The sequence below is a fragment of the Micrasema longulum genome, unplaced genomic scaffold (genome assembly GCF_059751315.1).
Source record: "Micrasema longulum isolate JH-2025_06_02 unplaced genomic scaffold, ASM5975131v1 h1tg000548l, whole genome shotgun sequence".
NCBI lineage: Eukaryota > Metazoa > Arthropoda > Insecta > Trichoptera > Brachycentridae > Micrasema > Micrasema longulum.
In genome coordinates this window covers 1814875-1835916 of record NW_028277744.1, presented here as the reverse complement: position 1 = coordinate 1835916, position 21042 = coordinate 1814875, and positions in this window count along the sequence as shown.

Below are 21042 nucleotides of genomic sequence, written 5' to 3'. Positions count from 1 at the left end.
TTGTAAATTCCTTCTCTACGCAAAATAGGATGTAACCAGAGTGTAACTTTACTTAATAAATAAATGCAATTGTAATCCGAAATTATATTTCTTGTTTTTAACTCAAATCAGCTCACGCACATCCATCATATACTACAAGTTATTTATGCGAAGTGGAATTTTCCAATTATGTTGTAACAAAGTTGTTTGTTCAACTCATCCTCTTTCAGGCTTTGTACACTGATAACAGAAAGAATTTGTGGACTGTAAAGAAACTGTTTACTTACTTTCAAATTTTTCCGTTTGTTTCTTTTATGAAGCACTTCATTAAAAGCTCTTCTGTACAGTATCGTGTAGATATTGATGAGATGTATACTTTAGGCGTTTATGAAACACTTATTACATTTTATCAGAAGTATGCAGATGCAGGTATAAGATAAGAATTTATCAGAGTAACACTTTTTACAACGTGACTTGTTCAGAGAACGGTAATAAACGTTGTCGTGTAATCATTTGGCAAAGCTCACTTGTGAACTTGGGCAATTTTTTTATACTGTCCCATTATCCTGATCTGTGCGGTTGCGGCTGTTCACGAAGCTGAGACAAGACTATATTGTCCTGTCTATTGTATTGTCCTCGTGTAAATGTACTTTACTAATAGTTTTACCTTGCATCCACTTGACATAATATTTGCCGTTTCTGATCACAAAATTAATGCCTCAAATACTAATTTTAAATGTATTTTAATTCAATATTCGTGAGATTATAAATCGTTTAGTCACCAAATAAATCAAAACCGATGTCATTGTGACTTTATTCAACATTTATTTTAACAAAAAACATCAATTCTAAAGAGTAGATACAAAGCAAAACCACTAGTAAATGTTGTGATACTGGTAAAAAAAATATACAAAATATACGTCAGTCAATTTTCAAATAAAATAATAGTCAATGACTCAGTTCACAAGTCCACTAGCAAGTAATTAACTGGAAAATATGACCCCCTGAACGCGTTCAGTTTTTCACTTCAAAGCTTTTTAGGCAGTGCACGGAAGCTTTCATAATGACACAATTCTAAATAATGAAAAAAATAATAATCAATTAATAACTAAACAATCCAAAAGACATGATATCCTTTCCTGATTGCATCTGCTTAGTGTAAAGCTGAATTGGCGGCCTAATCGTTTGACTTTAGTGTTCTCACTTTAGAACAACAACAACATTTTTCTAAATGTTTATAGACTGGAACTGGATTTCTTCCTGTCAAGTTAAATTTAAACAATATTACAATATAAGAATATGACGGGATTATACAAATCAATACGCTTTACATTTCGATTTTTTTTTTTACGTATCTCTGCAAATTTTCTTCTACTGATATGTATATTTTTTGGGTGATCCAAAGAAAGATACATTCTGATAACATTGACCGTGAAAACCCTACTCACCAATCATCTGCTGCTTTATAATATAAATTATGCTGCTAAATATTGTAAAAAATAAACTCGTCCTAGCAAATTAATGACAAAGTTTACACGTTACAACAGAGATACAGAATTGATTTCGAAAAAACCTTGATTTCAATGTCTGTGTTTATTATTATTATTAGCATAAAATTTTACAATGAATTCTACAAAAACAGAGTTTTTGTAACAAAAATAAACATAAATTCATTAATTAATTTAATAATTTTAGTAGAGATTTCACAACAATTCGGATATTTACTGTCAATAAATGGGATTTCTTTAAAAAATCTAAGATGTCTTCTTTCAAGGTTTACGTTACAACAGAGATAGATAATTGTTTTCGAAAAAAACCTTGATTTCAATACATGTGTTTATTATTATTAGTAATGAATTTTTACAATGAATTTGACAGAAACACAATTTTTGTAACAAAAATATTCATAAACTTATAAACGCAATATATTTTTAGTAGCAGTTTCACAATAACTAAGATATTTACTGTCATAAAAGAAATTTCTTCAAAAAAAATCCAAGATTTCTTCTTTCTTAATTTCAAATTTAAATCATCTTTTTCTAGATTTACCCAAATTATTAAATAATTCGATTAATAAAAAAACTATCAGGTATCTTATTTAAAGTGGAAAATTAAATGTTAATTAAGGAATATTAAATTCTAGCAGGGATTTTCAAAACTGCTTTGTAATTGTCGTTTCATAATTTTTGATCAAATAAAAGAAACACGTAGAATCTATTGTTTTATATATTAAGTAGATTCTTAGCAATATTTTCCTAAATTCATTGTGTTTTGTTATTTTACCCACCAGGGTCTAAAGGGATATCTAGGGTGTCTCTGGTAGCATATGGTTGAAAAAATACAAAAATTAATTATAAAAGTTATTTTGAAAAAAACGTCAACTTTTCTCACTGTTCAATTATTTAAACAATTAAAGGTTTTAGATATAAAATTGCTATGTAAAAAGAATTGTTTGCTGCAAATACGTAAATACAAAATAAATAAAAGTATTTTTAGGTCACAAAACGTAAGTACGTTCTTCCATCTCCGACAGATCAAATCCGTGCGTAGAAATATTCCTATAGATCCAACTAAAGCTCTTGTAAATGCTTATGTCGTTTCGCGTCTAGATTACTGTTATGGAATATACGCAAATCTCCTAAAATATCAAACTAATAAACTTAAATTTGTTTTCAATGCAGCAGCAAGGCTTATTACGAGAGTAAAAAAATATTCTCACATCTCACAACATCTTCGAGATTTGCACTGGTTAAAAAGCCCAGAGAGAATAAAATACAAGCTGTGCTGGACAGTATTCAAATCCCTTCATGAAATGGCTCCAAAATACCTATCGGACCTTTGTATTAGGGAAAATACATGTCAAAGAAAATCTACTCTTAGGTCAGCATTTGATTCAGGAAGAGGAAAACTTGTTGAAATCCGGCGCTCCCCAAACACTAGATTTGGAGATCGTGCTTTTGCCGCCGCCGGCCCCTCTGCCTGGAACCAATTGCCTTCAAACTTACGAATCATCGACAGTCCCAGTCAGTTCAGATCCCAACTAAAATCCCACTTCTGCAATCTATCATACCCTCAATTTTAAATCTGGAAATATAATGTATCACATAAGTTTAGTTAAAATGTAAGTTTAGATATACAATTGTAAAGCGCCCTTGAGGTGATTTTTTACAAAAATGGCGCTATATAAATCAGCCAAATATTATTATTATTATTACGCGACCTAAAACAGGTGGTAATATCTTAATTCCCAAATTTAAAAAACTACAGCACAACATCATTATACTTACAGAGGAATATTTTTCTTTAATGAAATGAACAAAGATAAAACGTTCAGTCAGGAATACATTATATTTAAAAAAGAAGTGAAAAGTTACATTTATAATTGTTCTTTTCGTAACACTGATTAAAAACATCGTTTACATTTTTTTTGTAATTTATATATGTTATCCCAAAAATATTACTAATTAAAATAAAAAAAAGTATTGTAAGACGTCACTCCCCATTATGTACACAAGAATTATTTATTTCTTTTACGTAATGGGAAACGTTTATGTAAATATATGTATTTAACTGATGTAAAAATTGTATTTAGTTGTAATATTGTATTTTTATTTGTTATCTGAATAAATAAAAATTAAAAAACTTTTTTTGTTCAAGAACTTTTTTGTCAATCATTTGGATTTTATTTTTTGCATAATCCTACCCCATAATGTAAAAAATCATTCACGTTTGTCTTTGCTTTTCCCCGTGTAAACAGCAATTACGATTAATTTGCGATACAATAATCCAATTTAATAAATCTAGATCAGTGTCATTCAACGTGTACCTTCGAAAGGAGCGCGATGTCATATAGCATCCTTTTGCAACAGTATTTTATGATAAAATCTGTGAATTGCAGAGAAAACTTGAAATATAATGTTACAGTTTTATTAACACTACCATGACAACCATAACGGCATTTTAAAAAAACGTATTGATAGTATTTTAACTGGGGTATTTCTGGAATCTTCCTCCGGAACTTGCGGGTTTTATTCACGCTTAGGCTCGGAAGGTTAATTTTTACTTCAACAATTTTGTTTTAATAAGAAACTAATACGCAATAGATTTTTCTTTTATCTTTAGTAGATTATTTTCAACACTGATACCTTTTCAGTGGGATAGACACGGGTTGAAGGTCCATAGTACTGTCGAATCTCAGACCCACGGAACAAAGCTCCTTGGTTCGAACACCACTTTACTATAACACGGTTATTTACAGCTAACAAAAAATAGCAATAAGTTTTTTAATTTTAAACAAATAATTAGAAAGCAAATGTTTATTTTTCAATAAAAATAATCATTTTGCATGCAAATTTTGTACGCGAATATTTAATGAAATAGGCGTAAATCAATATGTAGTGATTATTTAATTAGTAAATTTGTACTAGTATCTATCGTATAAAATCCATCGTTTACAATTCTGTTTCAATTCAATTGATAGCATATAAATCAGTGATATGAGGGCATTAGAAGCAAAGATAGCAAACTCCCGTTTTGATGTTTTCGAGAAAAATAACAAAAACTGCTACACTAATGCCAAAGAGAACCTTTATGTAAGAAATGTTTTTTCACTGAACTTAAATTTTAAGATACTAATAAATTAGCTTAATAGAAAAACGAATTCAATTTTTTTTTTTTTTAAAGAAATATTTGCGTTCTTATGATTTACCCAAATATTTAATTTTGAGGGCCATTTTCAACGAATTGTTAATAACTCACTATTAGAAAATGGAATCGAGTAGGGGTAGAGTGGGATTTGAACCACGGACCTTTGGTCCGTGAGTCCGAGACACTAGCCACAGGACCACAACCCGATTATATGTAATGTTTCTTAATATTTGTATGGCACGGCAATTTTGAAAATTTAAATCTCAAGACTGTCATTGATCGCTTATGGATATTATGTTTGCTTTCAAACACTATTGTAATGGCTTATGGATACTATGTTTACTTTCAAACACTATTTTCAAACCATTAGAAGTATGATTTTAAACTACATTTGCAACTCAACCAATGATTTTAATAAAAATTAAGTTGATAAACTACAGAATGACATCATAACAAAAAAAAACAATTTTTTGGAGGTTGCTATCTTTGCTTCCAATGCCCTCATGTGCTTGTTCTGTTTATTTACTTATCAGTTTGTATTTGATTATTTCATGATGGACTTCCAGGGTACCATAATACCATTAAACTATTTTCAATTGGACGCCATTTTTCTTATATAATGTAGAAAAGTAAAACGTACATGTTTATTTTGCTTTGTTTTGTTGCCTTATTGGAAATCATACGATTTCGCATTTTTAAAGGTTATTCTTTTAATATCGCAGAATTTTAAAAAATAACTGAATAAAAATTACATAAAAACAACCATTTTTTGAATGTTTGTAATAAAAAATATACTTTTAAATTAAAGTTAACTAAAATAAAATAACTGTACGACCGGAAAAATACGCCGTGTTGAAATTTAGACTCAACTTCGATACATTGGTTCTCATGTAAAGACAATAAAATATTTGTTCTACGTGGTCTGAAGATATCCTAGCTCAGATTAACCTAAATGTAACTCACCGTAACTGCGAGAAATTTCAGATTTTTTCTTTCTGCCAAGGATTCTCAGAACAGTTCAAAACCTCACTTAACAGTACTGTCGATATGTTCCTACAGCGAAGACATGCATTCAAGACTCACTCTGACTTGAGATGACACACTTTCCATGTCTGCCTAGATCGTGCCAAGACTATGCCTATTATACATTTAAATTAAATTTTCCAAATATCTTTTATTTGCAGATGACCTTAAAATATTCAAAATTATAAAATCAATTGATGACTGTCATAAACTACAAAATGACCTACATTCTTTGTTATCTTGGTTTCACGAAAACGACTTATTTTTTAATATAAATAAATGTATGTCTATTAAATTCACGAGAAAAATAAATAAAATCGTTTTCAATTTTTCAATCGACAACACAATTTTAATGAACGTCGAGACAATTCGATATCTTGGGAAACTTTTTAATAACAAACATAAATTCAACCACCACATTGACCACATTTCAAAGAAAGCGTCCAAAATCTGTGGATTTATTTTGCGAACATCTAAGTCATTCAAAAACCCGAAAATTGCAAATACATTGTATAAATTATTTTTAAAAAAATGAAAAGTTAAGTTAATAAAGAATAAATCCAATTTTTTGTTTTAAAAAGAAATAGAAACATTTCAAATCATGCAAGTTTTGTGCTTTTTATGGAAGCACCTTTTTTGTTTATCTTTAGATGTTTTATTTTTATAGCTTTGCTAAAAACGTAATATAGAAATGAAATATTTAAAGTCTAAATATTATTTGTAAGATAAATATGATTCCATCTTTAAAAAATACCCCAAAAATTGTGCTATTAAAAATGTTTTTATAATTTTTTGAAAACCAAAACATCGGTTTTTTTCACTTATAATTTTCTTTCTCAATTCATCATTCATCTTTATTATTTTTAAGTAAATTTCCATGAAAGATTTTTTTTATATGAGTACCAACGTTATAATACCCGTCTCAATGACAAACGGCGTTATCTGCCAGTCAAAAAGTAATTTAATTTTAGTTACATAACACTTTTAAGTATATTTTCTAACAGAAATACGTTGAACGGATGTGGAACATAGGTCTAGCAAAGGAAAAACAAATGCCTGTTAAATGAGATTTTATGGACGAATGTGTAGGTTTGAATGATATTTTTTTTCAAATAAAGTAAGAGAAAAAAATTGTATCTGATAAAAATCAAACTAATGCTACCTAACTAATTGAATTTACAAGCTAACCCAATGTATATGGCATTTTTTCTGGTGGGCGTGGTTTTTTTTAACTGTAAAAATACAATACTCTTGATTCGTTAACGTCTATGTATATTTGTGTATTCGAGTGCCAATGGTATAAATTATAAAATACCAATGCGTGGATTTCCATAGACCATGAATATGCAACATCACAACACAATAAATAATTTTGCAGAGAATTTTATGCAAAATCACTTAAACTGAAATATGCACTTTTTGTATTTGCGTAAAAATGAAATTTCTCTATTTTTTTTTCTCGTTTCTCTTTTTCCTTACAGGGTTTTTTATGTTTTATCGTTTCTCTTTTCTATTTTTCTTTTATTTCTCTTTTCGTGTGGTCAAGAAGATAACTTTGTTGAAAGTTCAATATACACTTCCACTTGCTTTTTAAATATGCACACGTTTACACACACCTAAACACTTAAGCTAGGGTTTCCTAGGACAGCGGTGCCCGTATTTTAACGGCCGTAGTGAATGGTGATGCAGTGGACAGCCGTCGTAAAGGTGACTAGAGTGTGGTTTTCTAGGAAAACGGTGTTATCAACACCATTTAACACCGTTTTCCTAGGAAACCGCTCTCTAATCACCTTTACGATGGCTGTCCACTGCATCACCGTTCACTACGGCCGTTAAAATACGGGCACCGCTGTTCTAGGAAACCCTAGCTTTACTCTCATACACATAAACTAACCCTCTTACACGAAAATATATGTGCACGCACACATTAAAAATGTACCATAATTTCATTGGTATGATTTTTATTTAGAAACTTTGCTGATCTGTCTTTTAACCATATCTTTATTATGTTATATAATCATTGTTGACTCTATGTTTCTATAAAATAACTATATAAATACGTATCTTGTCTAGATCCTATTATTTCAGTGTTTTAGTAATACACCGCAGTATTTATTATTGGAAATGACTAACTCGGTGACTATAAATAAACCTCCTCGAGAAGGGCTTCCAGCTAATAATTTGGTTATCAGAAATAGATCCTTGTGATTATTTGTGTGTTACATTATAATTGGTTAATGAGATGTGTTCATGAAAGCAAAAGTATTTTGTCGGCCTTGTGGGGTTATAGTCAGCGCATTTGCCTACCATGCAAGAAGTCTCAGGATTCCTGACATGGTTGATATGTATATTAATTTAAAATGGTGTTTTTACACTAGAATATTTCGTAGTCCCTGGACTAATACCTGAAGCGTAAGATTAATAATCTTGCATTCATGTAACAAAAATGATTGGTGTACCAACGCAGTGCCTTTTGCACTATTAGAAGCGGAAAGAGAATGAAAAAAAAAAATACATATATATATATATATATATAATAAAAATACAGTATTATAATGTGACAAATCGAAAAAAAATTATAGATATAAATGTGTGTACCTATAAATGAAATAGAGAAAAAAAATAACGAAATCAAAATAATTTTCAATAATATTGATGAAAAATAATTTCGAATAATATTATTTTTAAAATACTGTTTTCTGGAACTACTAAGTACTCGCACCCATGAAATATAAGAGAAGGGCTGCCTTGTAGGCACTAAACTTCCCATGGAATGAATCACCGATGTCTTGGTACTTATTGCACAGACTGTGTATTTTTTCTGTATAATTTGTGTATACTTTTTGTACATAATTTTAAATGCAAATCCGTGTTGTGGTCACGTGGCTAGTATCGTAGACTCGTGATTAAAAGTTCCGAGGATCACACCCCACTCTACCACAACTTGATTTCCATTTTCTAATAGTGAGTTATTTACAACTCGTTGAAAATGGCCACCAAAATTGAAATATTTGGGTAAATCATAAGAACGCCAAAATTTATTTTTTCCAAAAAAAAAAATCGAAAAAATTACAGATTCATAACGGGACATTGTACCCTTGTAGGCTTGGCAAAGTTTTAAACAAAAATCTTAACAGTGATTAAATGTATGAATAATGTTTTTTTTTTAGATTGACGAAAATCTGTATCTTTAGGTATTGACAAACCAAATTTGCCGCGCCTGCATTTCCTGCATGCATTCCTTTTTGATAAAATGTACCAAGATCAAATTTTAAAAAATTCGAACTGTCTTTATTATATTTATATAGAAAACGAGATGCGAGTATTTGCTCCTAACTAACCCTGAGGATCAAAACCAGAAGATTTTTAATAAAAATGCAAACACCTATTTTCAGAATTCCGATTGACTGCAAAACAGCCAGTTTATCGAAAACGTCAATATTTTACACAACTCGCACTGTCATATTTGCCGCAGAAAAACTAAAACCTTGGGTTATATCCTGGGTTTACCTCCATCCCTGCTTTGCTGTTTTCACATTCAAATGTGAAGCATAATGGCGTCAAATGCATCCGGTTACAAACGGAAACTGTCGTCCGCTATTTCCGATGCAGGGCCGGATTCGCATATATTTGTGTGTGATGTCAGAATAGTAAAATGTAAAAAAATATATTTCGTAACTTAAATTGTAAGGTAAGTATGTATTTATTTATATTTATATGTGCCTACACGCATTAGGCACTACACGCACATGGATGGTACATTTATTATTTATTTCTCTTTAAATTTATTTATTTATTAATCTCTTTAAATTTAAACTGAATAAAGAATCATTACGAAAAAGGCATCTTAGATGTGATTTGATTTTCCTTTCAAAATTTTAAATAATATCCTTGATTCGCTGTACCTTTCCAAAATATTGGTTCTCGTTATCCCCTTTACTACACTAGAAAAAAATTACACGCTAACAAAGAACTATAAGCTTGCCCAGACTATTGGTTTTCTTGTATCCAATAGAAGGTTCTTTGTCCCCCTCCGAGGCAAAAAAGCAGATGGAGAACTAAAAAAAAATGGACTACCTCAGAGAAGTGTTCTTGCTCCTATTCTCTACAATATTTATACAAACGACCAACCCACCACTGGCTTAAAAACCAAACAGTTCATTTATGCTGATGACACAGCCATGGCTGCCCAGGAAGATACATTCCAGATGGTTGAGGAAAATCTGTCTAAATCCCTGCAGATACTTGGAGACTACTATATGGCAAATAACTTGAAACCAAATCCAAGATAAACAAAACTTTCTGCATTTCACCTGAAAAATAGGGAGGCTGCCAGAGAGCTGAACTTAGAATGGATAGGAGAGAAGATAGAGCATTGCAAAACACCGAAATACCTTGAAGTCACCCTTGATATAACGCTAACGTATAAGGAGCACTGTTTGCGAACTAAGCAAAAGGTATGTGCAAGAAACAATTTAATACGTGAACTCACGGAGACCACATGGAGTGCAACGCCATTAATACTAAGAACTTCGGCCCAAGGCTTATGCATATCAGCTGCGGAGTATGCGTGTCTAGTGTGACAAAAATCTGCCCACTTCAAACAGGTGGTCATAGCAGATAAAAATGGAAAAGAATAGTAGCAAGATGCCTCACGCCAGCACCGACTTATAAAATAAACCCAATCATCGGAATTGCTCAACCACTCCTTTGAAGGACAGCCGCAAAAGCAAAGAGGTACAAACAAACCTACAATCCTAGACATCTCCTACACCACCATCAACCAACGGCCTCACGTTTGAGATGTATAAACAGTTTTATAAAACCAACTCCCCTGTTGAATCCTCACAACAGCAAAGAGAAGAACTATGGCAACAGGATCTTGGAGCGAGACTGTGGATGGATCTAAATGAGGGTATCTAAGGAGGTGAACACCTTCCATACTCTCTATGGATCGCCCTCAGTAGACTACGGGTGGGTGTTACACGATGTAAAAAAAAATCTCCAAATGTGGGGGTACCTCTCTGGTGATGATGTATTGTGTGATTACGGCGCAACCCAGGACGACAGCCATCAATTGACATGCCCGCTCATGGAGGAAGGCTAATTGCGGCAAACGACAAGGCGATATTTGTCGCCGCATATTGGAGTAGCAGGATATAATCTAACCGGAGACGCTAAGTAAGTAAGTATACCAGATTACATTTCCTTTTTAAATACCAACTTGTAAAAACAATTATACCTCAAATTAATTTATTAAAAGTACTTGTAAAAATACATTTTTGACTGTGCATTGCATTTATAGAGAAAATTTCTTCATGGAGTGATTGTCTGGGATAGTTGCAGAATGTACATCTTGAGTGGTTTATAATATGTATATGTACCGCACTTAATGTATGTATTTGTGTTTGTTTTATATATGCATGTAGATGTGCGTATGTATGTGTGCATGGATGGCTCAGACTGTGTATTCGGTATTTTTCAGCGAGCGTGCATGAGAATATGTATGTATGTAGAGGATGCGAGTTCTGTTTGCAAAGACAAAGTGATATGACGTTCTATTATCTCTGCCTACCCCTACGACATGATGATTTGTTGTTGTTGTTGTCATTGTTGTTGTTGTTGTTATAAAACAATTATTATTGTTGTACTCAAATCAAACAGGCTAAACGACTCGCGACGTTCAGCCCTGCTGTTGAACGTTGTTTCATTATTTTGGCTAAGCGTCCGTTAAGCATTCAATTGAATGCCAGAATTTCATTAACAACATATTGAGGGGCTGGTTTAACTGTTTGGCGGTGGCATATACACTGTTAACTGTACTTCTCCATCTTTGTGAAAATGTCTGTCGATGCTCAAGTTAGTTTCAATGTAAATTTATCAAAGAAATCTGCTTTGTAAATGTAACTATTCAAGTAAAAACCGAAGTTTAAGGTGCATTTACAAAATAGAATCGTCGCCATTCAAAGACACTTCTAACTTTAGTCGAGTTCCAACTATTGAGATATACAAACTACAAACTTTAACTATACAAACTAAGTTAATGACGTCAATGTTGATCTTACAATATAATAGCATTGTGTAAGCATCTTCCAAAAGATGCATAGGAGTTTTAAATTGATATCTTTACGTGCGGATAATAAAGGACAAATAAAACAGTAAACCAGTTGATAATATTTATTTATTTTATTGGTCAAACAAACAGTGTGAAAAAATATTATTTTTATTATTTGTTATAGGCAGACAGCCTTTGCTGGTGCACCTATATTTTGTGTGCTTTTTGTCTTGCGTTATTCTTACTTTAAAAAGCATCCTAACGGTTTTTGAACTGGTTGACTGAAATGGAATGGATAACTAGACTTGGTAATTTATTTCAGTCTGAAACTACCCTGCTGGAAAATAATTTTTTCTTGAGATTGTGGTGGAATTGGGGACGATAGAGCTTCCAGTTATGACCCCGTAAATTTGTATTGGAGTTTAATTGATACACATCATGCAGGGGACAGTTATAGTAATTATTGAACATCTTAAAAGTTCTATGAAGTCCCATCTTTTCCGTTGATCTATTATGTAAACATATTGGCAATTTCTTTGTATATTAGTGTAGGACACCTGTACACGCACCATTTTTTTTTTTCTTTCTAAACAATGATTATAATTATGTTAAATATAGTAAAAGTAAAAGAATAGTGTAAAAGATAAGTGAAACTAATTATTCATAGATGGCGTTTGAAAATTTTTTATTGAAAAATGCCATTGTTACATTTATTTTCAATGGAAATTTTACAAAACTTGGTTTGCTAAAACTTTACACTATATTGATTGTAACAAATACCATAACAATACAATTGGGGTCTTTTTCAGAAACGAATTCAGGTTCTCATGCTTGGAAGGTAACCACTTAGCAACGAGGTGAACAAAAAAATACATATATAATAATGTAAAGCGGACACGTGGCCTGACTTTTCTTCAGTTTTTTACGTATTTCCGTATTTCCTCCCTGGTTTGTGACCCTAGAGCGATGATTTTTTTACGCAGTATGGATGTCCATCATTGGCGTGTCTGTGGTTTGTTTGTTTTTATAAATTGTATTTTCAAAGAGTTTTTAAAAATCTTAACCGCTCCTGTGATGTAACCGGGGGTGGAGTTGCAAATTACACTTAAATAATTTATATCTCGATAACTATTATGAATATTACTACGATACTTCATTTTTATTTCAAACGAGGAAGACCGAGAAAGACATGGCACGATCAAGACCATCAAATACTTGAAGATGAACATGTCAAGAGTAGGAATATTTGGCGTGCGTGCACGAGAAGATGTATGAATGTAGAGGAAGCGAGGTCTGTATGCAAAGACAGAGTGATGTGGCGTTCTATCTTCTCTGTCTGCCCCTACAGGAAACGGCGTGATGGTTTGTTTTTGTTTTGTTTTTTTTATCTTTAAAAAAAGCTTAACATATAAAAAAATATATATCTCACAGAATTACAGATATTAGATTATTTCAATTGGTATACATGCATAAGGTACATTTTTGGTCTTAGGAAATATGACCACATTTCTGATTATCGTAGGCAACTGAAATGGCTCAAAATTAGACAGCGGAGAGACTATCACTCCCTCTCACTTCTGTTTAATGTACTTCATAGTCCTAACGCTCCTTTATACCTGCGTGAAAAATTTCAACACTTATCAGTTCATGGTTTACCTCTTCGTTCTAATTTTCAAGGCACTCTCTTAATACCCATCTACAATTCCTCTTTCTTCTCTAACTCATATAGTGTCCATGCGTCTCGACTGTGGAATCATCTCCCATCTACCATCAAAGATATTACAACATTATCCCTGTTTAAATTACGTCTGAAAAAACATCTCCTTTCTCTTCCTCAATCTCTCCTCCTTTCTTTTTTCCTCTTATTTCCTTTTTCCCATCAAATAATAGTTTTGATTTTAGGTAATCTATAAACAAATACGTTTATTTCTATTTTTATATATCTTTAGCTTTTTAATCTTTTTTATCTATGGAATATGTTCTGTAACTTGAATTATATATTTTTTTATTTTATTTTATTGGTTGGTTGGAAGAAATTGCAATTCGGCAATAAGCCCGCCAATGTACAAATAATATTATGTACAAAACCTTAAATAAATAAATAAAATATTTTGTCCATCAGGATCTTCGAAAATGACAAAATATCTAGAACCCTCACATAAAAAATTATCCCTGAAAATCAGATGAAATCTACTTAGATCAAATCACTGATATAATTTTAATAACATGAAGAGACAGTGATTATCAGGCAATCATTTTCTTACCTCAAGATACATCAAATTAACCTAAGGTAACCTCAGGTTACTACACAGTGACTCGAAGGAGTTTTTCCACACAATATGTTAAAGATTAAAAACGCCTAGTTTTATCTGCCGTCTTCGAACGTATGGTATTAAAACATCATAACTATTTTTTAAAAAAAATTAAATGTGCCGATATGGAAAGTTTTTTTTTTCTTTTTCTCAAAAAATAACAAAACGAAATCGGTTTAGTTTTAGGGAGCGGAAAACGGGAAAACGAGACATTGATTTCGCCAATTTTAGTTGGAATAAACAGCCTGACGGGCAGTTATCTTTTTCACGCCGTATTCAGGAAGACATCTGCGAGAGAATTACAAAAATGTTTTTTAATACCTGCCTATTCATCAAACCGCTCTTTCGCCGCATATTCTTCTCAACGCGCTGTGGAGGAATTGAAATTTTTGTCGAGTTAAATTTGTATAAATTTGAAGAGAAGAACATGTTCTTTGTTTTCTCAAAAGAAACAAACTTTTTGAGAAACAAACGCCGTTCATTTAAAACCTTTCTTATGAAAATACACATTTGTCGTTCGTAGAAATAACACACGAACACTTGTTTTTAAAGCCGCGAAAACTTTCTCACATAAAAATAAGTAACAGAATAACGTATGTAAATTACATATAAAAAAGTTACGAAAACAAATTCCTTCAATACAGAACAAGAATTTCAGTATTTTCGTGTTGACCAAAAATTCACATATATTCTTCAGGCTGTCAAAATATATTTACTAATGATATGCTTTTGTTTTAATTGTATTAAAATGGTCTTCTTTGCATATGTTCGCAGTTTGCTCGAGTATGCCTCTTCTGTTTGGTCTCCACAATATGTCACACATAAAGAAAGGTTCGAGAAAATTCAATGGACATTTCTTAGACATCTTAACAGGAAATGCAAGAATACCGATCTCAATTATATGTCTTCCTGCAAAAAGTACCACTTTCTTAGTTCAGAAGATCGCCGTCTACTATTAGACATGGGGTCCTTCATGACATACCTAATCGACGCCCGTATTTCATGTGCCAGCAGTTTGTACGAACTATGCCCAGAACTCTCCACTTATACGTTTAGCTCGTGAATATAATTTGAACTTTCCCCTTATTGATCCCTTTAATTGTAACGAATTAACATTTAAAATGAGCATTTTAAAACACATATTTTTTGTCTTATACTTAGTAATTTCTATTATTGAATCTTATTTTTTATCTAATTCTTAATATTATATATATTTTTGACACTTTTACAATGATATTTACACACATGACCACCCTTTTTCATTTCATTATAACACCCGATCACCCACCCTCTCACACACACAACACTTACACTCACACAAACACACTAACATGTATTGTACCAGTATTTCATGTATTACTGTTGATATTCTCAATAAACAAAATAAAATAAAACATAATTTAAAATACGTGGTGGTTATGTAATATTATCCCTTTCAAAGTCATTACCATCGGGTGTAATTTTTGCCAGCGTTAATCCCAATCCACGAAATATTTTGTATGCTCCAGGTGCATAAAGAGAGCCTCCCATCGGACCGTATTACGGGAAGGTTAAGAACAGGATGCCTCGCTCTACAGAGAATTAAAACTACTATGGCCAAACATCACTATACTTATATAGGATGGCAGCTTTTAAATAATTTACCACAAAATCTACGTCAAGAAATAAATTACAGAAAATTTAAGGATAAATTGAAGAAAAGCTTCCTGCCATAATAAACCTTAACGGTATTTTGAAAATAAAGATGTATGTATAATATGTGCCTGTGTACATCAATTTACAAATTTTGTGTTTTTATTTATTTTTTTATTAGTGTTAAATATTCTAAATTTTTTAAATTGTTTATTTTTTTATTTACTGTATAATTTTGTTTTGCATATTTTCGTTTCTTTTTTATATTGTTTTGTAAACTTGCCAAACACAAGAGCCAGACTCTTTTTTGGCAAGTTCAACCTTAAGTGTTCCATTTTTTTATTGTATGTAATATATTTATATGGTACAATATATAACTTAGTTAACCAATTAATATAATATTTTATGTTTCTATTAGCAATAGTTGAAATATATATTAACATTTAAAATACCGTACGGCCCTGATTGATACCATGAGGATATACCAAGAGAAGGATAGGAATAAAACGTAATTAACCAAAAATAAAAACGAAAAATTCGGTTTGTACTTCGTTTCTCTTCCAAAAATATTCCGGTATCGAATAAAATAAATCTAAAATGAAACAGTATTATGTGAATTTGTTTTAGAATCAACAAAAGGAGCATGACATAATATTTTTAGTACTTTTTACGTATGTGCGACGCTCGACAGTCATCTTACGCGATATTTCACGAAAGGAACTTTACGGCGCCATGAATCCTCACCTCAAAAGTAAACCTTAAGTGTGTTGCCAGGATCCTAAAGTTGACTGTTTCAATAAAAACTGCATGCATCTGTTCATGTATGATACGAATGCAGTCTTTCTTATTCGTGACAGCCATTAGTACAGAGAATAGAGAACAGACATTATTATCTACTCCAGAAAACATAATGCATTCCGGAGCAATAATTTCTCTTACTTCCTTGTTAGCATAAAACAGTACATTTTGCGCAAACATAGGTTGTTCACAATGAAATTCATAGTCTTATCAATAATGTGTATCGTGTTTTTGAGTGATCCCTAAATACCACTTTAAAAATACTTAACATATACGCGTATTACAAACTAAAGGTAAATTACTAACTAAAGGTAAAAATATTTGTTTATTAACCTCCTTAATTAAAAGTTGCTTTTGAACATTTAAATTATATTTAAGTTTTCTAAAGTTGACGAAATATGTTTTTTTTGTTTTCTTTATTTTTTTCAATGTTGTTTCTATGGTAATTGAAGTATTTTTGTTAAGTAACTTCAAAACCTTATTTTATAATTTTCTTCACCATGTTATATTATGTATGTGGGTGAATGTGTATGTGCGTGTGAGTGAGTGTGCGTGTGCGTGTATATGTGTGTGTAATTATACATGCGTGCGCACGCATGCTCATTTGCATGCATATGTATATGCACTTATTTATAAAAAAACGTTTTATATACCATCATTTATTTTTTGAAATATATGTGTATTTTGTACTTAAATTATTAATAATGTAATCCCACAGCAAGCACAATAAGTTGCTTCTTTTTTATTGTGGGTAACTTATATAGCGCCATTTTCGTAATAAAATACCTCAAGGGCGCTTTACACGGTGATTCTATTGTTAATTTAATTTAATTGAAGCTTTTGAATTTGTAATTTAATTAAAATAATTTATTTTGTTGTCACGTGCTACGGATTTATTCAAATGATTTAGAGAACAAGTGGGTTTTAAGTTTTTTCCGAAACATCACTTCACTTTCACAGCCTCGCACTTTTTTGGTGTGGTGTTCCGTTTCGTTTTTTGTTTTTGTACTTTTGCTTTATTATGTATTTCTTTCTGTTAACATGTTGTTACTTTTTATTATATTAAATAAAAATATATATAATTTTTTTTTAATTTAAAAAAATTACATAACGTATATTCAATTCTGAACTATCCAAAGCACAAATTTTTCAAGGTGCTTTTTTTTACAAATTATGATCCTCTTTGAAATTCTTTTATTTTCTGTGTAATCTTAAATGGCAAAAATGCAATAATTTTTGTGTTGTTTTATAATTTTCGTTAATCTTAAACGTTTAACACTCAAGACCGTCCATCTAAACCAGTGGTTGGCAAATGCCGCAGCCGCATGCGGCTCTTTAGCTACTCGAGTGCGGCTCAACACAAGTTTAACTTTATGTTCAAATTATTTAATCTACAGGTTCCGCAGAAGAACTTCTAGGACTATTGCCTTTTGAATTATTGAGGATATTGCAAATACTGTAATCGAATGTTTGGAGAAACATCATATGATGAAATTGAGGAAACTTTTCCAATTTCAACATATGGAGCTAAAATTATAACCGAAGTAAGAACGCTTTTTTTTCTATTTTCGAAGCAAAAAATAATCACGGGATGCTTTTTTACTATTGCATCGTTCATCAAGAGGCGAAAAATTTCTAATATTATGGATCTGGCGAACAAAATTGTCAACACAGTTGTCGTTAAATTTCTTTTAAATCACTAATTTAAAGAATGTTTGCTCAATAATGGAGAGTAACAGTTCGTTAGCTTTGAAGAGGAAAAGGTTTAACGAAAAGAAATTTGGCTCTCAAAAGAAATCTTAACCGTCGTGATGCTGACATTTGTCTCTCTTAACAAATGAGTTTGCCGACCACTGATCTAAACTATCCTTAATCCGCATGATATTCTTGAAAGGCAATTATATCCTGAATTCTTCACAGGATTTTTACAATACTCTGGAACGTACCGTTTGTGAAGTCGAAAAAATCGCTGTCCTGCGGATGTTATATTTTAGTATTTAGGATAGTTCAGAATAAAATAGACGATTTTGTCTGTGTCTAGGCAGATGAAAAATACAGTTCTGAGTCTGAAATAGAACCAGAATCCTGGACGAGTGCTTTTAACTCAATAGCTATTATCAGGTATAATCATGAAAAAGGAAATCGAGTACAGAGAAGTCCGCCTCGTAATGTACTGATTGGCGATTCATTCCTTCCAAACTTAAGAGGGTAGGCGGTAAATGAGATGAACAGTTATTATTTCAGCATTGTTTTTCTGTCACTCTTTCGCGAATAATCCAATCGGATGTTATAATATTTATAAAATGACTTCAATGGTTGTAGGCTATTGTTATATGAGGAAATACAGTGTTTGCTACCATTAGTGTTTGCAATATCGTCATGAGGATAAATGACAATATTGACAAAGGCACTCCATATATTTTGCCAAACTTACAGCAATAGGGGCAGTGAAAGTAGTAGAGTTGATTTAAATTAAGATTGTCATACATGAAATTGAAAATAGAAAATGGAAAAAAAAACGGTTTCGGATTCGGTTAAATGTGGAGGAATATATTTTTTCTCTCAAATGCCTCCGCGATACTTTGCAAAAAAGTCAAGTACACGTCGCATTGATTACGCCTTACTAAAACCGAAATAATTGACGTTTCGCTGTCCCGTTTTCCGCATCCCAAATCTCAACAAAATTGTTTTTTTTTAAGAAAAAGTATTAGAATAGAAAAAAGTTTCCGTGTCGGCACCTTTTACGTTTTCAAAAAAAAGTTGTTATATTTGTATACTGTACGTCTGAAAACAGCAAATAAAACTAAGCGCTCCTGAGGGTTTTCGGATGGGCATAGATTTTTTTTTTTTTTTTAATACACGCTAATAATGAATATTATATCGGGTGTAAAAGAATAACTGCTTTAGTATCATAATTCAGTGATAAAATACGGGAATACTTTTGTATGAAGAAAATTCAGACTGCATTTCTGCTTCAGATCCTGGGTTCGATTTTCGGGTGGGTCGATATGAAATATTTATTTATTAGGTATTTTTTTCATCAATATTCACTACGCGATTATCTAGTGTTTTAAATAAAATAAAAATAAATTACAAAAAATCTGTATCGGCAAAAAAAATAAAGTAATTTGTAAACAATCGGTAGATTATGTGGACCAAGTGTTTCATCGCTAGCAAGCAATCCATTGAAGTTTGTCACAGTAAGCGTTACCAAGTACCTTCTTATACAGAACCCGCATCGGCTGCATCGCTCTGTGGAAAGGCACACTTCATGCTTTAAGACTCGACTCTTCATTTTCAAAGCCAAAATATCACATAATATGTACTCTAAACATAATAAAAAAACAATATATTATCAATACTGAAGATATTTATTTTTCTTTCGATACGTTTATGCATATTTGATCATTTATTTGTTTGCTTTCGTAAAACACAAATGATTTTATAAACTAGGGCATGGAGGACGAGAACTATTCACGGAGACCCGTCACAATAAATCTTCACAGGTAGCAGTGACGTCAGACGCTTGAATAGCACTGACTCCTACCACTAAAAATAAGAATGCTCATGATGCCCATGATACCCTTACTCAGATAAACCTTAATGTACCTCGCCGTAACTTGCGTACCAATCCTGTCTTCTCTGTGGGAAATTATAAAACTAACATCGGATTCTTTTTCCCTCTGCCAAGGATCCTCAGAACAGTGAACGAAATCTCACTAAACGGTACTGTCGATGTGTTCTTACAGCAAGGGCAGGCATTTAAGAAGCAAGCAGTGTTGTCTTTCCTGACTCGCGATGTCACACTTGCCATTTTCGCCTAGTTAATGCTATATGCATACCTTTTGTTAATTATACACTTTGTTAATTAAGGTAGATTTTAAGACTGATTAGATTAAGTATTACTCATTAATGCTAATCTATTAGATCACTTCCAATCTACTAGAGTTTACTAAAGCATGTTGATTGGCTTAAATAAAATATATTTAAAAAAAAAATAAGAATAAGAATTAGGTAATGTGCTCAGTCTTACGTTTCAGGTGCCAGCCCAAGAAAAATAAAATATTTCAGCATTAAACCTTCTTTAAAAACTAATATATTATCTCAACCTTTCAGGGATTAAAACCGGGGCTTCTAGCATGGTGGACAAATGCATCATCAAGTCAAAAACACCCTTCGAGTATTCTGGTAAATTAAACTCAACCCTACGGGAAATTGGACACAAAAAATAAAAGCATTAAATTATACGGCAAAGTTTCTTGAAAATGCATGAAAAAGAATTTTGACGAAAACGAATTACTTCAAACAACGAGAGCTGTGGAATGTTTCCGGTTAACTAACCGCAACCAAACAATCGGCAGAACTGACCGAGAAGAAGCGGAAGAGAACTTGAGACGTCACACGCGGAGTAATTTCAGAAATACAAAACTTTTTAAAATCATAGCGCTGATAATACGATACATAACTATTTTTTTAAATTTCTTGCTTATTTTAATAGTCTTTTAAAAAAAAACAGAACTTTCTCATTCTCCTATGATGCATTCAGGTCAAAGTTGAAGGGTTTGAATATTTAAGTAAAAAAAAGGTTTTTATAGT